The sequence below is a fragment of the Gavia stellata genome, chromosome 17, assembly GCF_030936135.1.
Source record: "Gavia stellata isolate bGavSte3 chromosome 17, bGavSte3.hap2, whole genome shotgun sequence".
Classification (NCBI taxonomy): domain Eukaryota; kingdom Metazoa; phylum Chordata; class Aves; order Gaviiformes; family Gaviidae; genus Gavia; species Gavia stellata.
The window spans coordinates 7,510,133-7,526,780 of record NC_082610.1 but is presented as its reverse complement, the minus strand read 5'-3'; positions in this window follow the sequence as shown (position 1 = coordinate 7,526,780).

The window sequence follows — 16,648 nt, the reverse complement described above, 5'->3', positions numbered from 1 at the left end:
ATGGAGTGCTAAACCAGAACGCTAAATAGAACATTCATAAGCCTGCAAAGTTGAGCAACCAAAAGAGGGGAGATGCTTGAATTAAGATAGCCAAACGGTTGAAGTTTGGCAAAATTTCCAGCATCTGAAACCCGGTGCTTTTAATGGGACATACTGAACAGCCTCATAACGGGGGATGCTATACACCAAACAAAACGCACGTACTACTTGACGTATAATGTAACTTGACAGTTTTAACCCTGTGTATAATTAGTGATATTGACTGGGTAACACCAAGAACAACTTTTTGCTGGCACTTCATCCCATTAAACTGAATCTTTCCCAAGGAGGAAAATCTAGGAGGCACTAGTCAGTCACTGACTCACTATCAGCTGCCTCCTTGCTAAAGCCTGAATGTATTCCATAGTAAGATATTTGTCACAGTGACTCAGCATTGTAGGCTCCTTTTTAATTTCTCTCTCTCACCACAGAGCCAAGAAAATCTCCCACCTCCCCATGCCGTATGCTACTGAGATAGCAGTTTGTATCATCGGCCAAAGGATAACACATTGAAATGTGTGCGAGGAGCCTTATAAGGGCATTAACACTTGCCTCCAGGTTGGACGTCACGACGGCAAGCCAAGGAGAGGCACCAATAATAGATTCCTTGTGTTTGTACATGCCGTGGTGACTATTTGTGCCGTTCGTGGGAAACGGAGTGATATGCCAGACGGCAAAGTGTTTCATTTATCCAGAGTCACGGGGGTTGGTCCTGAGTGAGTCTTCGCTCAGACATGCAGCCCCATTCCTGGAAAGGTCAGCGAGGGGATCCTGCCAGCCCAGGGGCCAGCTGTGGGAGGGGAACTAGGGACCAACCCCATAGCCTCTCCTTTCGGCGGGTAGCTCCCCTTCGGCCCAGAAAAATCAAGATTAAATGATAGTAACTCTGAGCTGCGGCAATACGTGTGCCTTGACTTGCACGTCTATACCTTGGTTTCCCCTGTGCAAATCGGGGATGACGGGATTTACTGTCCTCTGCAAACTGCCCTGTGTTCTCTGCATCAAAATGCTGGACCCATTAATTGCAGGTGTTTCCCAGCTGGTGCCTCAAACCGGTGGGGAAAAAGCCATCGAGCCCAAATTCCTGCTCTGATTACGTCATTCCCTAAACCACTGCTTCACCCATAGGGGATGGGGGAGGACAGTTGTATGATGTGAAAAATGTCTGGCGGTGCCTGCCTTGACGAAGAAACAGAGAAAAGCAGAATAACGCTGCTGCTTCTCTCTGCCACCTGGTGAGCCAAATACTTCCTCGTGGCATCATCTCATGTTTACTCAAGTAATGACCTGTTTTCATATTGCTTTATCCCTCAGGCCCTATTGGCCACAGGTGTAACCTGTGGAGAATTTATAATTCAGACAAAAAAGCCCCATGCTTTTCTACTGACTAAGAAACACTATTTATTTTGCTAGGAATTGGTCTGTGTTTAGCCAGCGTGAGCAGTGGGGGAACCAGTCCAAGTAACCAAGAGCTGCAGGGGGAAAAGGTGGGTCTTATCTGCAAAGTTCCCCGAACAAAGTGAATGGGGAGTGCATTGCATAGATCGCTTTTTTAATTCTAGTCTAAACTAATATAAAGTACTCGAAGCTCAGTCACAGGATGCTTGAGTGAAGTTTGAATCAAATCCATCTGGCTTCTTGGCTTTCGATTAAAAATTAACGCTGCTGAGAGTGAAGGAAAGGCAGACAAAAGCCATTTCCTCTTTGCACCCTACGTGATGGGTGACAGTCGAAAGGGAAAAAAGACTAATTGGGTTACAATAGTATTTGAATGCCTACAAATGGAAGCCTAAACAACGCTGACCTCATTTCCAAGCTGTTCTATGAAATCAATCATTCTCACAGGTAGGAATGCACTGTACTCCCGTGACCGAATGATCCTGCCATCTCCCCCTCTTACACGTTTGCTGCCAGGTAGGAAAAGCCCTGCGCACCAGGAGTTTGGGAGCCCCTGTGTACGGATGTACTTGTCGGTACAAATAGGAGTGCCACACAGTAAGCCAGGCACCGGCTGCTACTTCATGACCGAGAGTTTTGCACAAACAAAATGATTGTGACTTATGCTCATCATTTGGGCTCCTGCGCTGGCCAAGCGGGTGGGTGGATGGCTGTGTTCCTCTCCCTGACGGATGGCAGGGCTTCAGCTGCCGGAATTTTAAGGACTTCTTTCTGTGCTGGCAACTACAGGCAGAGCTCTTGCGAATGACATGTCATCCATCACGAAACCTCCCCAGTCACCTTTGTATCAGGGTGTAGTGACCAGACGGCACAATCGAGTTTTGCATAGGCTATTTTTCCCCTGAATCCTTCCGTCTTCTCCTTCCTTGTTACTCAAGCATTTGTTTATGAAGATATTTGCAGAGGGTGCAGAGGTCAAGTGTAATACCCTAGGGGTTAAAAGCCAATGTTTACTTAACGTCAGCTGGGAAGGGAGGTGAGCTGGAGGCTGTTGGAAGAGACTCGCAGTGGGTGAGATCCCCAGCCCGAGCCCTGTTAGAGGAGGGCGAGTTCCTGGGCTTGTCTCAAGTGCAGCTTTCCGAGCTCCAGGGGAAATCTTCCAAGGCCGAGAGAAGAATAAATAACATGTCAGCCTGGAAAATCCAGGCTGCATGTGCTTACCTGAACATCAGTGTGTGCATGTATATATAGCTATAGATGCATATGTGTCACTACTGCATTTTTTCCATTGTATATGCAACACTCTTTTGGTGCCTGTCCGTGATGCTGCATATTGCAAGCGTCTGGCTATGCTGTACCGTGTTTGAGGTTAAGGAGCGAGGCAAAACATCTGAGGCATGTTACTGAAACACTAACCAAAACCAAAAAAATGTCTGGCTCCCAGGTCATTAAAATGTTAGAAATACTCTTATGGCAGATCGTGGAATCTGTTGTTTTCCAAAGCTGCTTACTCGTCCTCTTCTGGAGAGGAGGAAAATAAGTGAAAATTCAGAGTTTCTCCAGGATGGAAGTGCTAAGCTGATACATGGTTTGGAGCATTATAGCCCAAAGCATTGTCGGCTTCCTTGTATCTTTGCAAAACTCTTCTCAAGCCACCAAGTCACCAGGTAATACCTTGACAATATCAATTTTTTTTCTCTCTTTCAAACAGTCAGTCATCTTATCCTAGGAACCATTGTCATTACTAAGAGTCTTCTGTGATCAAAAATCCCAACTGAGGTGACATTTTCTAACTTGTCCATTTTTTCTGCTCTTTCAGCTGGAAATGTATAGAGCTTACGAACTAGCTGCGTAAACAGTCATCTTGTGCTTATAGAGGCAACACTGCAGGAAATCCTTTCCCAAAGAAAATGATAGAATAATGTTTCACATTACTGTAGGAACTTCAAAGATACTGTTGGCTTGTTATTTTTACTTTTTCCTAATTTCTAAGCATTTGCTTGATACTGTTCTATTTTATACAAGTGCCAAAATATTTTTAATGTTTTTCTGCCGATGGCTGACTATAGGCACAGTAATGACTTGGAAGATAGTTCTCGTGTCTTCCATCAATGATGGGAAGAAATCGCATCCCTGGCATAACATCCTCAGAAGTAACAGCTCAGTCTTGCTTACATGGTGGGTAGAAGTGACCCATTGCAGAAGTGAAAGTAGAAGTGGGAAAATGTTATGCCAGTAACTTAAGTTTCAGTAATGCTCATGTCTGGGACTTTTCTCTGTGAGGACGCTTCCATACAGAAACTGCAATGGTGGTTCTGGCTATTGATGCTGCCTCTCCAAAAGATTAGAGCTCAACAGAAAATAGCAGTATTTCCTAATAAAATGGTAAAAGTACGTCATGGGGATTCAACGAAATCTCAAGTGGTTGATCATTCCCTCAAAAGTCTCTCTCTTCCTCCCCCCTGCCCCAAATGCTACGTTTCTGATCACCCTTGAAAGCAAATGGAGACTAGTAGGAGAGTGTTATTACAAATGACCCTAAAGCTCTGAGCTGGTTGCCCTTCCTCAGAAGGGGCGGGCTTGTTTCTTGATCTCCTGCCAATTAATGATACCCCTGCCAGTTATGGCAGAGCGAGACGTGGCAGCCTCCAGCAGCCCTGGGAGCGGTGACCCTCCTCTTCCCAAGCGCTCCTCAGAGACAGCAACGCAGACACCGTGGTAGCGTAATGGGCTTCACGTAGGATTTCACGTCCTCTCCTCTGGAGAAAAACCTCTTGGCGTTGCCTTTGCAGCACCAGGTGACCCTTATCCTGTGTCGGCACTCAGCTCCATAGGTAGTATCTCTAAATTAAATGTGATGTCTTTATGATTTGCGATGACAAAATGGGCATTGGCTTGTGAACACAACCTTGCTTTTGACTTCGCTTTCTGCAAAGAACTGCAGGATGTGCAGTCGGAAAGCGAGTATTTGAGATCTTTTTTTTTTTTTTTTTCCTTTTGACTATTTGTGCTGTTTTTACAGCTACTGAAAACTGAAATCAAACAGACAAATCAACCAGCCCTAAACTACCCTGATGGGACACTGTAATGGCCACCCCAGCAGCCATGTGGCTCAGTCCTCGCAGCAGGTACGGGCTGACACATCTTGATTAATAGAGTGCTTGCGGGCTGGAAAGGCTCGCAGCTTTATGTGATTCAAATAGGGCTGGAAAGGAGGCGTGAATCCTGTGGAAATTTCTTGGAGGCTGGAAGGCAGGTATCACCTTTGCTGGAGCAGTTCAGCCTGGGAGCGGGCTCTGCATGAGGGTCCCTTGTACCTCCCTGCTCTACCAGGCGGCAGCAGCAGCCGCAGGGCAGGTCCCTCCTCTAAAATAAAGTGCACTTCTTGGTTTGTACAGAGAGTTGTGTGGTAGGCGATATGAAAGCATTCGGTATGTCTCTCCTTTCGTTCGTTCTTTTTATTTCTGGGTGTAAGCAGGCCACAGCTGCTGCCCATACTAGCACTTCGCACTTTTATATCTCCCCCCGGCTGAAAGCCTCAAATCCCTTTTTGTGAATAAACACCCCAGAGAGGCATCTTTCCCGTTTCACAGATGGAGAAATCGAGTCGCACAGATAAGGATACTATTCACCCGCACCTGTGAGCGTTGTAAGGGACGATAGAGCTTAGGTCTCTTAATTTCTAGTTATCTGCTCCAGCCACAAGTTCTGAAGGGAAGCTTTCATTTTTCCATGACCTGTAGGGATTGCTGCTTTCAGATAGGATCCAGCTGTCTGTGGTAGAGGAGAAGTGCAGCTGTGGAGGGAGCATTGGTCTGTTACGTAAAACATGATATGAACACTAAACTCTTCATCTAAAACAGCAGAGTGGGTGTAAAAAGGTCTCTGTGAAGGTGGAACAGTGAAAAGCAATAGCCCCGCAGGGATGCTGGCAGGGCTGAGGGATGCTCCACGGCTAATTGCTGCTTACAAGGTACTGGCACTAAACTCTACGCTCCTTCATGTCTGTGATAAAACGGGCAGTCCGACACTCCGAAAGGCAAGATTACCTTAGCTAGAGATGAGCTTACAGATGGATCTCTCGGCCATCAAAGAGCTTTCATTTCTGATTGATTTTTCTGTGGGTGAAGCAGAGTTGCTCTCTCATGTGGCAGTTTTGTTCTGGGGGCGGTTGGTTGCTCAACCCTTCACCATTAATGCTGTCACTTTCTAATAAAAGTATTGATTTGTAGATTTGGGCTGGAATACCTGGGACAGCTGTCACTCTGCCCCAAAGTCATAAATCCTCATGGTCTTCCTCATCTGCCAGTCCTCCGTGATTAAAGCAAGAGTTCCTTGGAGCGATGAATCACCGAGACTCATAGGTATTCGCCTGGCGCGTTACCGCTGCAGCCCACTCTGTGTGTTGTCCAGGCACTGTTTGCCTGACATAAACAATAGATAAGATGTCAAACATGCAGAATTGCTCTGGAAGGAAACAGCAATGCTCTCCAGAGCTCCAGGTTTCTTATTTCCTTTTAAGCTTGGAAATTAAATGTGGAGGTTCTCTAAAACTAACGCAAACACTGGGGTGGTTGGCAGTCTCCTGCATTTGTGCATATAAAATATGTTTTGGTGCAGCAGGGAGAGAGATGCCATTAATACCTAATACCAAGCATGCAAATTACTACTGGATTTTGTGTGAGTAATTTAGATCCCCTTGGTTTTTTTTTTTTCCCACAGTGTTCTCTTCTATTTATCAATTTCTTCCCTGTATCTCCCGGTTTGCCTGCATCTTCATTCATCATTCATTTACAAAGCCATTCAGAGCATCAGAAACCAATTTCCTCCCTGAACCTGGTCCTGTAACAAAACAAGGCTACCCTGCGTGCAAGTGATGTTATGAAGATGTGTGCTGTTTTGAACAGAGGACTGTGTTGCAGGAGGTGGATTATAACTAAAAAGAAGCCAAAACTGGGTTTCGCAAACTAAGTCTTGTCTTCAGCTCAGCATCCCTCCACAACATAAAAACAGACGCTTTCCACTTTGCACAGGTCTGTAAATTGTCATGAAATTAGACTTCAAGCTAATGCACACTGAAGTTCGACTTGCACTTTTGTTCTCTTCTCACTCCTGACTCCTTGATTCCTTTCTCCAATCAGACACCTTAATTAGCCCAAGCCCACCCAACAAGTAGCTGGCTAACAGCTACCCATCCCGCGCGTGCTGCTCTGCCTCTGAATCACCGCCTTGACTGAGATCCAAGGGCTCTGCTTTACTCTCCCTCCGGGGTGTGCGTGTATGAGCGTGCAAGCGCACTGCAGGCAACCCGCGTTTCATCCCTATCTGCAGATAGCAAATGTAAATCACCGGGGCTGTTACACAACCGCTACCTTACATCTGTACAAATTTGTTGGTCTGCTCACTCGTGCGAGTGTTTGCCCCGGTACCTCTGCCCGGCCAGTCCCCACGGCGGCAGGACCCGCGTGCCCTGCAGACGGAGGACTGCATCCTCCCAACATCTCTGGGAGGTAAGGCCCTTCGTGTCTTCTCAGAGCTAGCATCGGGTGGTGGGTGGCTTGTCCGGGAGGGCATGGGGGACTGTGAAGAGTTTTCCCGGGGTGTCCAGGCTCGCTTTGCATGCTCCTGCCTATCTCACCGATACCTGTGTCCTCCATAGCACATGTATGTGTAGGAGGTGAAGGTGAGGGAGTCTGAGATGTCCAGAGCTACAATGGCTAAGTTTATTGGGAGAAGCATTGTAACTTCTTAGTACTTGGCCATTGAACTATGTACTGTCCTTGAGAATGGTTAAGTAAGAACGCTTTTGCCAGTCTAGCCATAAATTATGTGTGGGAAATAATGATTATGTATAAAAATTATTTCTGTCAACTTCAGTATTTTGATGTTGCTTTGCTTTTGATAAGACTGAGGAAAAATACTGCCCATGCATTTCAGATCCTGCTCTCACAGTCTCGCTTACTCCTGTGAACCAGCGAGAGCCATGCACGTGAAAGAGTCGCATCCGTAGGAAAGCATGGCAGAGACATGAAGCCCTCCTCATTTTTTTCACCCCATCTCATACAAATAATCTTCCCAGCCATGTTCTCACTGTAGCACCCCTGCTGGCACCCCTCCTTCAGTGTACCTCCAAGGAATAGGCTTCAGATAGCTCGTTCCAACTTACGGGGCATCAGGAGCTGAGGAAGACCATTTCTTGTGCCTTGTTCTCAGTCATTCTCTAATCTCTAGTGTTTTAGTCTCTAAACTGCCGTATTTCCATTCTGGTTTATAGTCAGTTTTTGTGTGCATGTAAATGCATACAAGTGCATGTAAATACGTGTTGCTCATATATGCATATGTGTACAGAAATGTTGGGAAGCAGTAGGCCGATATGATGCCCGACCTTTCACTCTGGGACATGACACTCCTGCTTTACATAGCCACAGTCCTCAGATAAATAAAAGCCTTTTCACCTGCCAGAGCTCTTCTGAAATCTCTGCAGATCTTAGCCCATCCTCTCCTCTGCCCGGTGTTCCTGGCGCCGATGGGGATGCGCAGTGGTGAAAGGTGGTCATGCCCTGCCTGCCTCCCCTCCCGCGAGCGGGCTGTAGGACTCGCCAGAGCATGGTGCGTGACCACCAGCCACGTCTCCATAAGGTAAACTTGGAACGTCTTGTTTGAACCCCAGCCTTGACTGCTTTGGGAGGAGAAGCAGGTTGCAAGGGCTGAGATCCAAGTGAGAGGCTCCGATTTTAATCTCTTCCTAAGAATTTTGGTCTGCGCTGGAGGCGACATCTGGAAACACCTCCTCTTGCCTGCAGTCCAGATGCACCTGAGATACCTGAGCTCTCATGCCGCTGTGGCACCAGCATCTCCCCAGGTGCTGCTGGACTGGGCTGGCATGGCACTTCCCACCGGGGCCTTCTCGCTATCATCTCTCCCGGGCCCCATGGCTGTCCTCTCTGCTGCTGAACCCCAACAAACACTTCCTCACCTATTAGCAATTCCTATCTTCCAGCTAGAAACCCGCAGAGCGGGTGTTGCCTGCATCTAATCCCTCCCGGCTCCATGTGCTCCATCCCTTCCCTGTTTCCTCTGGAGAAGCTGCTGGAGAGAGCCCGTGCACTCCCGCCGGCCCCTCTGGCTGGCCCAGGAAGAGCAGGTTTCCTACCTCCCTTCATAAAACACAGCACCACCTCCCAGGGCTTAGCGTGCACCCTGAGATCGGGGCACAATTATTTCAGGTGCTTCTTGCTTTTGATGGTGCCTACAAAGCTGCAATGGGAACAATCACTTAAGACCGCAAACATATAAAATGGCGCATGTAAGGATGGGGAATCTTGGCGACGGGGGTTAGGATATCGTCGCTACTTACTGAACGTGACTACAAGCGTAGACCTCTGTGCTGCTGGGTTTCAGAGCCAGTGGGTTATTTATCAGCACTTTTTGGCTATTTGTATTGGTAAGTGTAAATGACAGGAAATAAGTTCTACTAATGAGTCTGCACAACAAAAAGCCTTTATCATAATAAAGAAGTAGGTGGGGGGGAAAAGGTTTTTAAATTAGCTTCATTTAGTTATCAATATAGACAAGCAATCGTTAAAGTGATTTGAACCGTTTTTGGTTGGTTTTCTTCTTTACTGTTTCTGTAAGAGGCCCAAGGCATGGGAGACAGATCCTGGTCTGATGCAAAGTGGCTCAGCTCCACAAAACCGTGGAGTTATGTCAATTTAAGCATCTAAGAATCCAGCCTGCACTTTTCAAATTGCATTCAAGGGGTTTTAAGTAGCTTTATGTTGTTAATTAACTATATAACTTTTGTTTCACTCGTTTCATCTTACCATCATTTTTGTTTGTGTTGCTCTGCTCTCTGAAAACACTCCTTAGGCCAACATCCAAAATACATTTTTTGAGAGAGGCTTAGTGGTACAGGAAGGTGTCATGTCAAGATATGGTGATTTATATGCTGCTGATTAAATAATTGAGAGGCACTGGTATTCTATGACTTCCTTCTTACCTACTTACTTGCAATTAATCATTTGTTTTTCAGCCTATGGTTTTCCTTCTAGATTTTACTCCCAGATTTTTTCCTTCGGAGTACTGCCATGTACTTTAGATTTAGTGGGGATTACTCCCGAGCAAGGAATGTCGAAAGATTTGTGAGAAACCTGAGAATAAGATAAATGTGAGATTATGAGAGACAGCATCTTCACAGCAACTGCATCTTTAAGCCAACAGTCAAACCCACTGAAAGGCAGGGAAACCTTAGGCCAAGTTTCATTTCAGTCTCACGTAACTGCGCAGACCTCAGAGACCGAAATTATTAATAACGATAGTCATCTTGAGTTTTCCCGACAAATAATTTGGAATTATCTTTGCTGTAGTTATCTGAATCTTCACACCTCCCTTCCCTGGTAGTATCTGGGTTGCCTTCTCCTCCTCATGGAAAACAGGCTGCACAAAAAATGAGTCACCAATAAAAGATTGGAAAATACTGGCATACATCATCAGCTCTTCAGGCCTGTTCTTTGTCCCAAGTGCTGATTGATTAAAAGCCTGATTAAAGAGGGAAGGTTGGCGGCATGGCACGGGATGGATGCTGCAGCACAGATGGCCCCCGGCATCGCGGGGCACGCAGGTGAGGCTCGCTGCCAGCGCCCGCCCGGGCACGTGCGCTTCTAGGCACCCCAGCACGGCACACCCCTGCACGGTGGGGGCTCGGGGACGAGCCACGCGCTCATCTTGCTAGCCAGCTCCTGTAGCTCTGACGTAAGGTAGGGCTCACAGGGACACCCGGCCACAAACGGCGAGCAGGCACCAGGCGAGGAGCGCAACCGCTGTAGGCTCACAAGCAGAGACATCCGCTGCCTCCATGGCCGGGTGCTCTCAGAGCACTGAACTAACCAGAACCCCTTCTATGCCAAGATGATCCACTTAGTGGATGAGGGAAAGGCTATGGATGTTGTTTACCTGGACTTTAGCAAAGCCTTTGACACCGGTTCCCACAGCATTCTCCTGGAGAAACTGGCTGCTCATGGCTTGGACGGGTGCACCCTTTGCTGGGTAAAAAACTGTCTGGGTAGCTGGGCCCAAAGGGTTGTGGTGAATGGAGTTAAATCCAGTTGGCGGCCAGTCACAAGTGGTGTTCCCCAGGGCTCAGTATTGGGGCCAGTTCTGTTTAATACCTTTATCAATGATCTGGATGAGGGGATCGAGTGCACCCTCAGTAAGTTTGCAGACGACACCAAGTTGGGTGGGAGTGTTGATCTGCTTGAGGGTCGGAAGGCTCTGCAGAGGGATCTGGACAGGCTGGATCGATGGGCTGAGGGCAACCGGATAAGGTTCAACAAGGCCAAGTGTTGGGTCCTGCACTTGTGTCACAATGACCCCATGCAATGCTACAGGCTTGGGGAAGAATGCCTGGAAAGCTGCCCAGCAGAAAAGGACCTGTGGGTGCTGGTTGACAGCCGGCTGAATATGAGCCAGCAGTGTGCCCAGGTGGCCAAGAAGGCCGATGGCATCCTGGCCTGTATCAGAAATGGTGTGGGCAGGAGGAGTAGGGACGTGATTGTACCTTTGTGCTCAGCACTGGTGAGGCCGCACCTCGAATCCTGTGTTCAGTTTTGGGCCCCTCACTCCAAGAAGGACACTGAGGTGCTGGAGTGTGTCCAGAGAAGGGTGACGAAGCTGGTGAGGGGTCTGGAGCACAAGTCTGATGAGGAGCGGCTGAGGGAGCGGGGATTGTTCAGTCTGGAGAAGAGGAGGCTGAGGGGAGACCTCATCGCTCTCGACAACTACCTGAAAGGGGGTTGTAGCGAGGTGGGTGTCAGTCTCTTTTCCCAGGTAACAAGTGAAAGGACGAGAGGAAATGGTCTCAAGTTGTGCCAGGGGAGGTTTAGACTGGATATTAGGAAAAATTTCTTCACCAAAAGGGTTGTCAGACATTGGAACACGCTGCCTGGGGAAGTGGTTGAGTCACCATCCCTGGAGGTATTTAAAGGACTTGTAGATGAGGTGCTTAGGGACATGGTTTAGTGGTGGACTTGGCAGTGTTAGGTTTGTGGTTGGACTCGATGATCTTAAAGGTCTTTTCTAACCTAAAAGATTCTATGATTTCACAGCTCTTCCATAAAACCCCTTCCAAATTCACTACCCCAGGGTGCAGGCCATGGATTAAATGCACAAGAAACGTGTGGTGACCCACAGGTGAATATTAACCTTTAGGGTAGATGGTGCGAGTCCGAGAAGGCTTAGGAGCTGGAAAATCTGATTGCCATTCTCTTACTGTTTGCCCAAGTCCTCTGCTTTTTCTTCCGATTTATGTACAAGTTGAACAACTAAAGTAATTTTACCCCCAAATTAATAATTGCTCCTCACCAGTGTTTTGCCGTTAGGCAATATGAATGAGTGCATCCTTGATATTATGATACAAATATTTTTACATGGATCTTTTCCCAGTGTCAAAGTAATTTACCCAGCGGGCACAGGAGAAAAGTCATTATATACTTCTTAGAAGAAAGTGTTGGGACTGCCAAATCTTGACCGGCATTATTATTGTGGGCAAACTGCTTAGGGACTGAGCTGCAATATCAGAGTCATTTACTGGCAGTTTAAATGCTCTCTGCCTCAGTTTTTCTTTTTGTAAAATGGACACAAAAATGGCCCTCAAAGCCGTAAAGATTATTTCAGGTTTAAGAAAGATTTGAGATCTTTGCCTGAAACAAAATAATCGAATGTGATGTTTCTACTGATGAGAGGTATAGGCTGTACAGACCCAGGGACAAGTTATTTGCATAGTTTTGTGGAATTAGGTTTAGCAGTGTTATTACCCACCAGTAATCAGACTGGTAAACTAAAATGGGACGTGATCTAACTCATGCCGAGAGAGACAGGGTCATTAAATCAAGCATATTTGTTTTGAGTTTTTCCCATATCTCTGTAGTTATACAATTTTCATTGAAAAAAATCTCTATTTGCAGTTGTGCTTCGAAGTATTTATCCTTAACCGTAGAAGCTGTACTGTTCTGCATTTTATCTTTGTTTCTCCAAGAAAGCTGGTATATGGTAGTTTGTGACATTTCCACTGTGAAAGATCCTTAACATTAAACAGTTATTTAGAACCAAAAGACCTTGCCCTAAGATACATATGGTTGCACTTAAGCCGAAATCACCACTTTATGTTAGAAAATATTGTTTTCATCATAAAAGGTAAGTGTTCCCAGAAGTGTATTAAAATGCTCAGAGATACAAAAGAGAAATATTGGAATTCAATCTTGGGTACCAATGTAAAAATATTTAAATACACTATAAATTGCGCAGATCCAGCACTGTTCACTGAAGAATCTTTCAGGTTATTAAAATACTTTCTGTTCAATAAGAGACACTAAAAGTAATCATGCAGTTTGTGTGCTGTTCAGTGTTAGAAACACTTCTAGATATACTTATTCAATAAAGTTCCCTGAGTCACAAACAAAAGTCACTTCGGCTCCTATGAGGAGCAATTAGAATAGGAGAGTGCATCAGAAAAGAAAGTGGAAGGGAGAATGCGTAGATTATATTCAGTTCAACTCCAGTAGAGGTGATGAAAGGCAGAAAGGACTTAGGTGGCTGAAGTGGATTAATTCACAATGGCATCTGCACACCTAAAGGCTTTGTATATATGTGGCATGTAAGGAAGGTACTGACTCATAGAGCCCATGCAGAAGAACACCTTTAAGGTAAGAGGGCAGCGTTACAGGGGGCACTAAGTGAAACTAAGGGCCCTTCTTTGCCACTCTAGCTCCAAGTCTTGGAAAAACAAAAGCCAGTTTTGTCATCTCTGCTGGAACAGAAGACTTGCTAATTGCTGCTCAGCGGAGGTTTTTCTAACGGCCCACCTTTTTGACGGGTTATCAGGTAGAGCAAAAGGAAGGCTGCTGCAGCAGTATGTGGGCTGCAAATGGAACAAAACCAACTTCAAATCTATGATGCAAATAGAAAGTAGGAGTAGCAATAATATTTTTACCAGCAACCTCTAACACTGCCGAGTTTAATGCGTTTGCAATAAAATCCCAAATAAGCCTCCACAAAATCTTTCTCTAGATTTGCCCCTATCTTTGGGCGGCTTGATTTTAGAAAGGGACCTCAGATCTTTTGCTTCAGATTGATTAAGAACAGATCTAATTCACCTCAATAAACAATGCATCTAAAGAGATCTATCGTGTTAAGTGTGTAACTGCTCTCATTAACAGCAATGAATGACCCTATCAGAAAGTTAAGCAGGAGTAATAGCACCACCTGAGGCAGAAAACATCACGCAAATCATCATAAGACAACACACGTAGTTAAAGCTGTATGTGTGCCAACTCCCTTAGCTCAAACTGATGCATACAACTCCACAAAACAACATTTTTTTTTTCTATGAAAACTCATCTGTGCTCTAACTGAAAGGTCTACCAGGAGGATCTGGGACCCTCTGATTTGGCATCAGAAGTCATATTCTGAGTACCACTGTTTTCTTCAGCAGTGTATTTATAAAGCGCTCAGCCTTGCTTGCCAAATGGGCATAGTGAGACCATAGTGTCTAGCAGGTTGTTTGTCCCCACGGGTTTCATATGCATTTTGCAGTAAATGTTCTCAAACTACCTTGTGTTAAAGGATCCTTGCAGGAATTCTTACGCAGGAGAAGCTTTATTTATTTAGGTCAACATTAGCACTATTTCCTGGCTGTTGTGAATACCGTCTCAGGGGAGAATTTGTTTGTCGTTTTAGTCAGAAAATGACAGGATAAAAATATACCGGACAGTTGCAAACACAGCTGGTATGCTTTTTTTTCCAGTTAACTCGATGCAAGAGGCTGGATGGTGGTTATTATTTTACTAAATGCCCTTAGTTTGGTGGTAGCCTCATAAGAGTTTCTCTGTATTTCTACTTGCCTTCAGTGTTTTTCCCCTACGTTACTATTTCCCCACTGCCCTCTTCTCCTGTTGTCATCTCACCTTCTTCCTTTTTTACACCGGGGACTTAAAGAGAACACAGTTATATTTAAAAGAGTTCATCATATAAATGCCAAGACAAAGTGAAGGGTCGCTGTTACTCAGAGCTCACCAGCATCCCATAATAATCCTTACACAATATGCACATGGTTCCTCTTGCTCTCTGCTAACTCAGTGTATAATTTTTCCAACAGATATTTTGTTCTTAACAATAACACGCTTCCATCATGCTCAATGAGGTTCAAATACGCAGCTGTTAGTGAGAACTCCCATGGAAGCTGATAGGGGAATTTGTCAAGAAGTAGATTAATATGGTTTGGGAGATAGTTTCCTTTTAAACATTAACTTAGAAAGGAACTAAAGTATGTGTTTACTTTTCACTCATAAGCACAGTTAAGGCTAATCCCCTTTAGTTTAGTAAGGGTATTTCTGTACTGGAAGTGCTGGAATTCTTTACTAACTCAGGACTGTACAGAACAGTATTTAAAAATGTGATGAGGTGTGATGTAGCTTATTTCGTTCACGGTCATGTTGTATGTTTGCTCTTTTTAAATGAAACTGAAGAAAGAATCCATTTTAAAAGTTGATGCGTCCACAAATACTTTCCCCGTGGTTACATGAAGCAAGACGTATTCTTCATTGCCGAAAGAAAGGGTCCCCCACCATGTCAATGAATCCCGTAATCAGGTTGCAATAGTAACAGATTACAGCTGTCATGTTTCTTTTTTCTCCAGGTTCTGATTTCTCTCCCTATCTCTGGTTTTATTCTAGTAAGAGATACCCGGTGGCTCATTTTGCTCAGGTCATCCAGGAGAACTTACGTGGGCCAATAGTTTCCATTACATTTATCTCATGTCCTGTCTTTTGCAGCTAACCTAAATGAGTGCCACACAAGCAGATAAGATATAGTCTGAACCACATTTGCATCAGTGGTAGTTTGAGAAAAGCAAAACCTTAATTCTAGAAGTTTTCCTGAAACAAGCCTTTTCCATAAATAACCAAAATAGTTTTAGCAAAGCTTTTTACAATAGTCGATGGCAAATACTTAACGCAAAACTCTCAGATTGGTTCTTAAAGCCTCGCTACAGACCCGGTGTGCCACGAGAGCGATGTGGGAGGAACTAGAGCCAGCCAAAAGTGCAGAGCAAAGGATTTCCCCAGCATGAGCAAATCGGTGGCTGACACAACGCTGGCAGACCCTCTCTTACCTCTGCCACGTTTCCTCCCGCTCTAGCCTGCACTGTTGCCTCTACAGTGAGGAACGCTGGCCAAGACGTCCATCTCAGGGTGTTTGCTCTGAACACCTTGGGTGATAGAAACACTGATGTTATCCTGACTTATATCAGGTCTGGGTTTCCTTGGGCGTACTGAGCTTGAGCCACCCTTGGGTGTCTCTCCTGGTTTTACCAAGCGTGAACGTGAGCTTGGCACAACTTGTGATTTTAAAAGAAGTCAACGTGCAAATGCCTTCTCTTGATGCTGACGCTGGAGCCCCTCTCCTGGGGTGCTGAGCTGAGGTGGGCAGGAGCCAAGGCTCTGTGCTGGCTATGGACCTACCACCCCACCTCAGGGGTCTCACCCTCTCTTCCCTCTAAACGTGTGCTTGGAGGCGAGTCCGTGCCGAGCTGTTCTCTGAGGTACAAACACAGCAAGCACGCTTGCTGCTGCGTGCCTACTCCAGAGGATTTCCTGGTGCTTTCAGGAGACTGAAAGCAAGCTGAAATGTTCTAGCACTTTAAAGGAGGACTAGGCATTGGTGGGAGGCTTGTTTAGTATCTGAGTGGGATCATGACTACGATGTTCATCTGCATGTTACCAGCATGGAATATACGCAGTTGGGAGCGGTTTGAAAAGGTTTGAGTAGGCTCGGAAAGAAAGGAAAACTCTTCCAGGGAGGGAGGAGGCAGAGTGAAAGACTGCTAACACTTGCAGCATGAAGATCGGGGAAAAGATGGAGATATCAGAGCGGGATAATCTCCAGGAGGAGGAGATCAGGCATGGAAAATCAACACTTGATGGGAGGCTACCCTAAATATGTACTGGGAGGATGGTATTTACCCTCCGGGCAGTAGCAGGGCAGGTGCCAAATCCGCCTGTGGAAGAAGCAGGAGATTACCAGCCAAACTAGCACACAATGACCCCGAGGGACCTTTCTTTCAAACACACCGTTGGATTGCTGGCGTGGAGAGAAGCTGGCAGCCCCGTTTCACACCAGCCATGATGTAATATAGCTCTTATTTCAGAAGCGTCTCCAT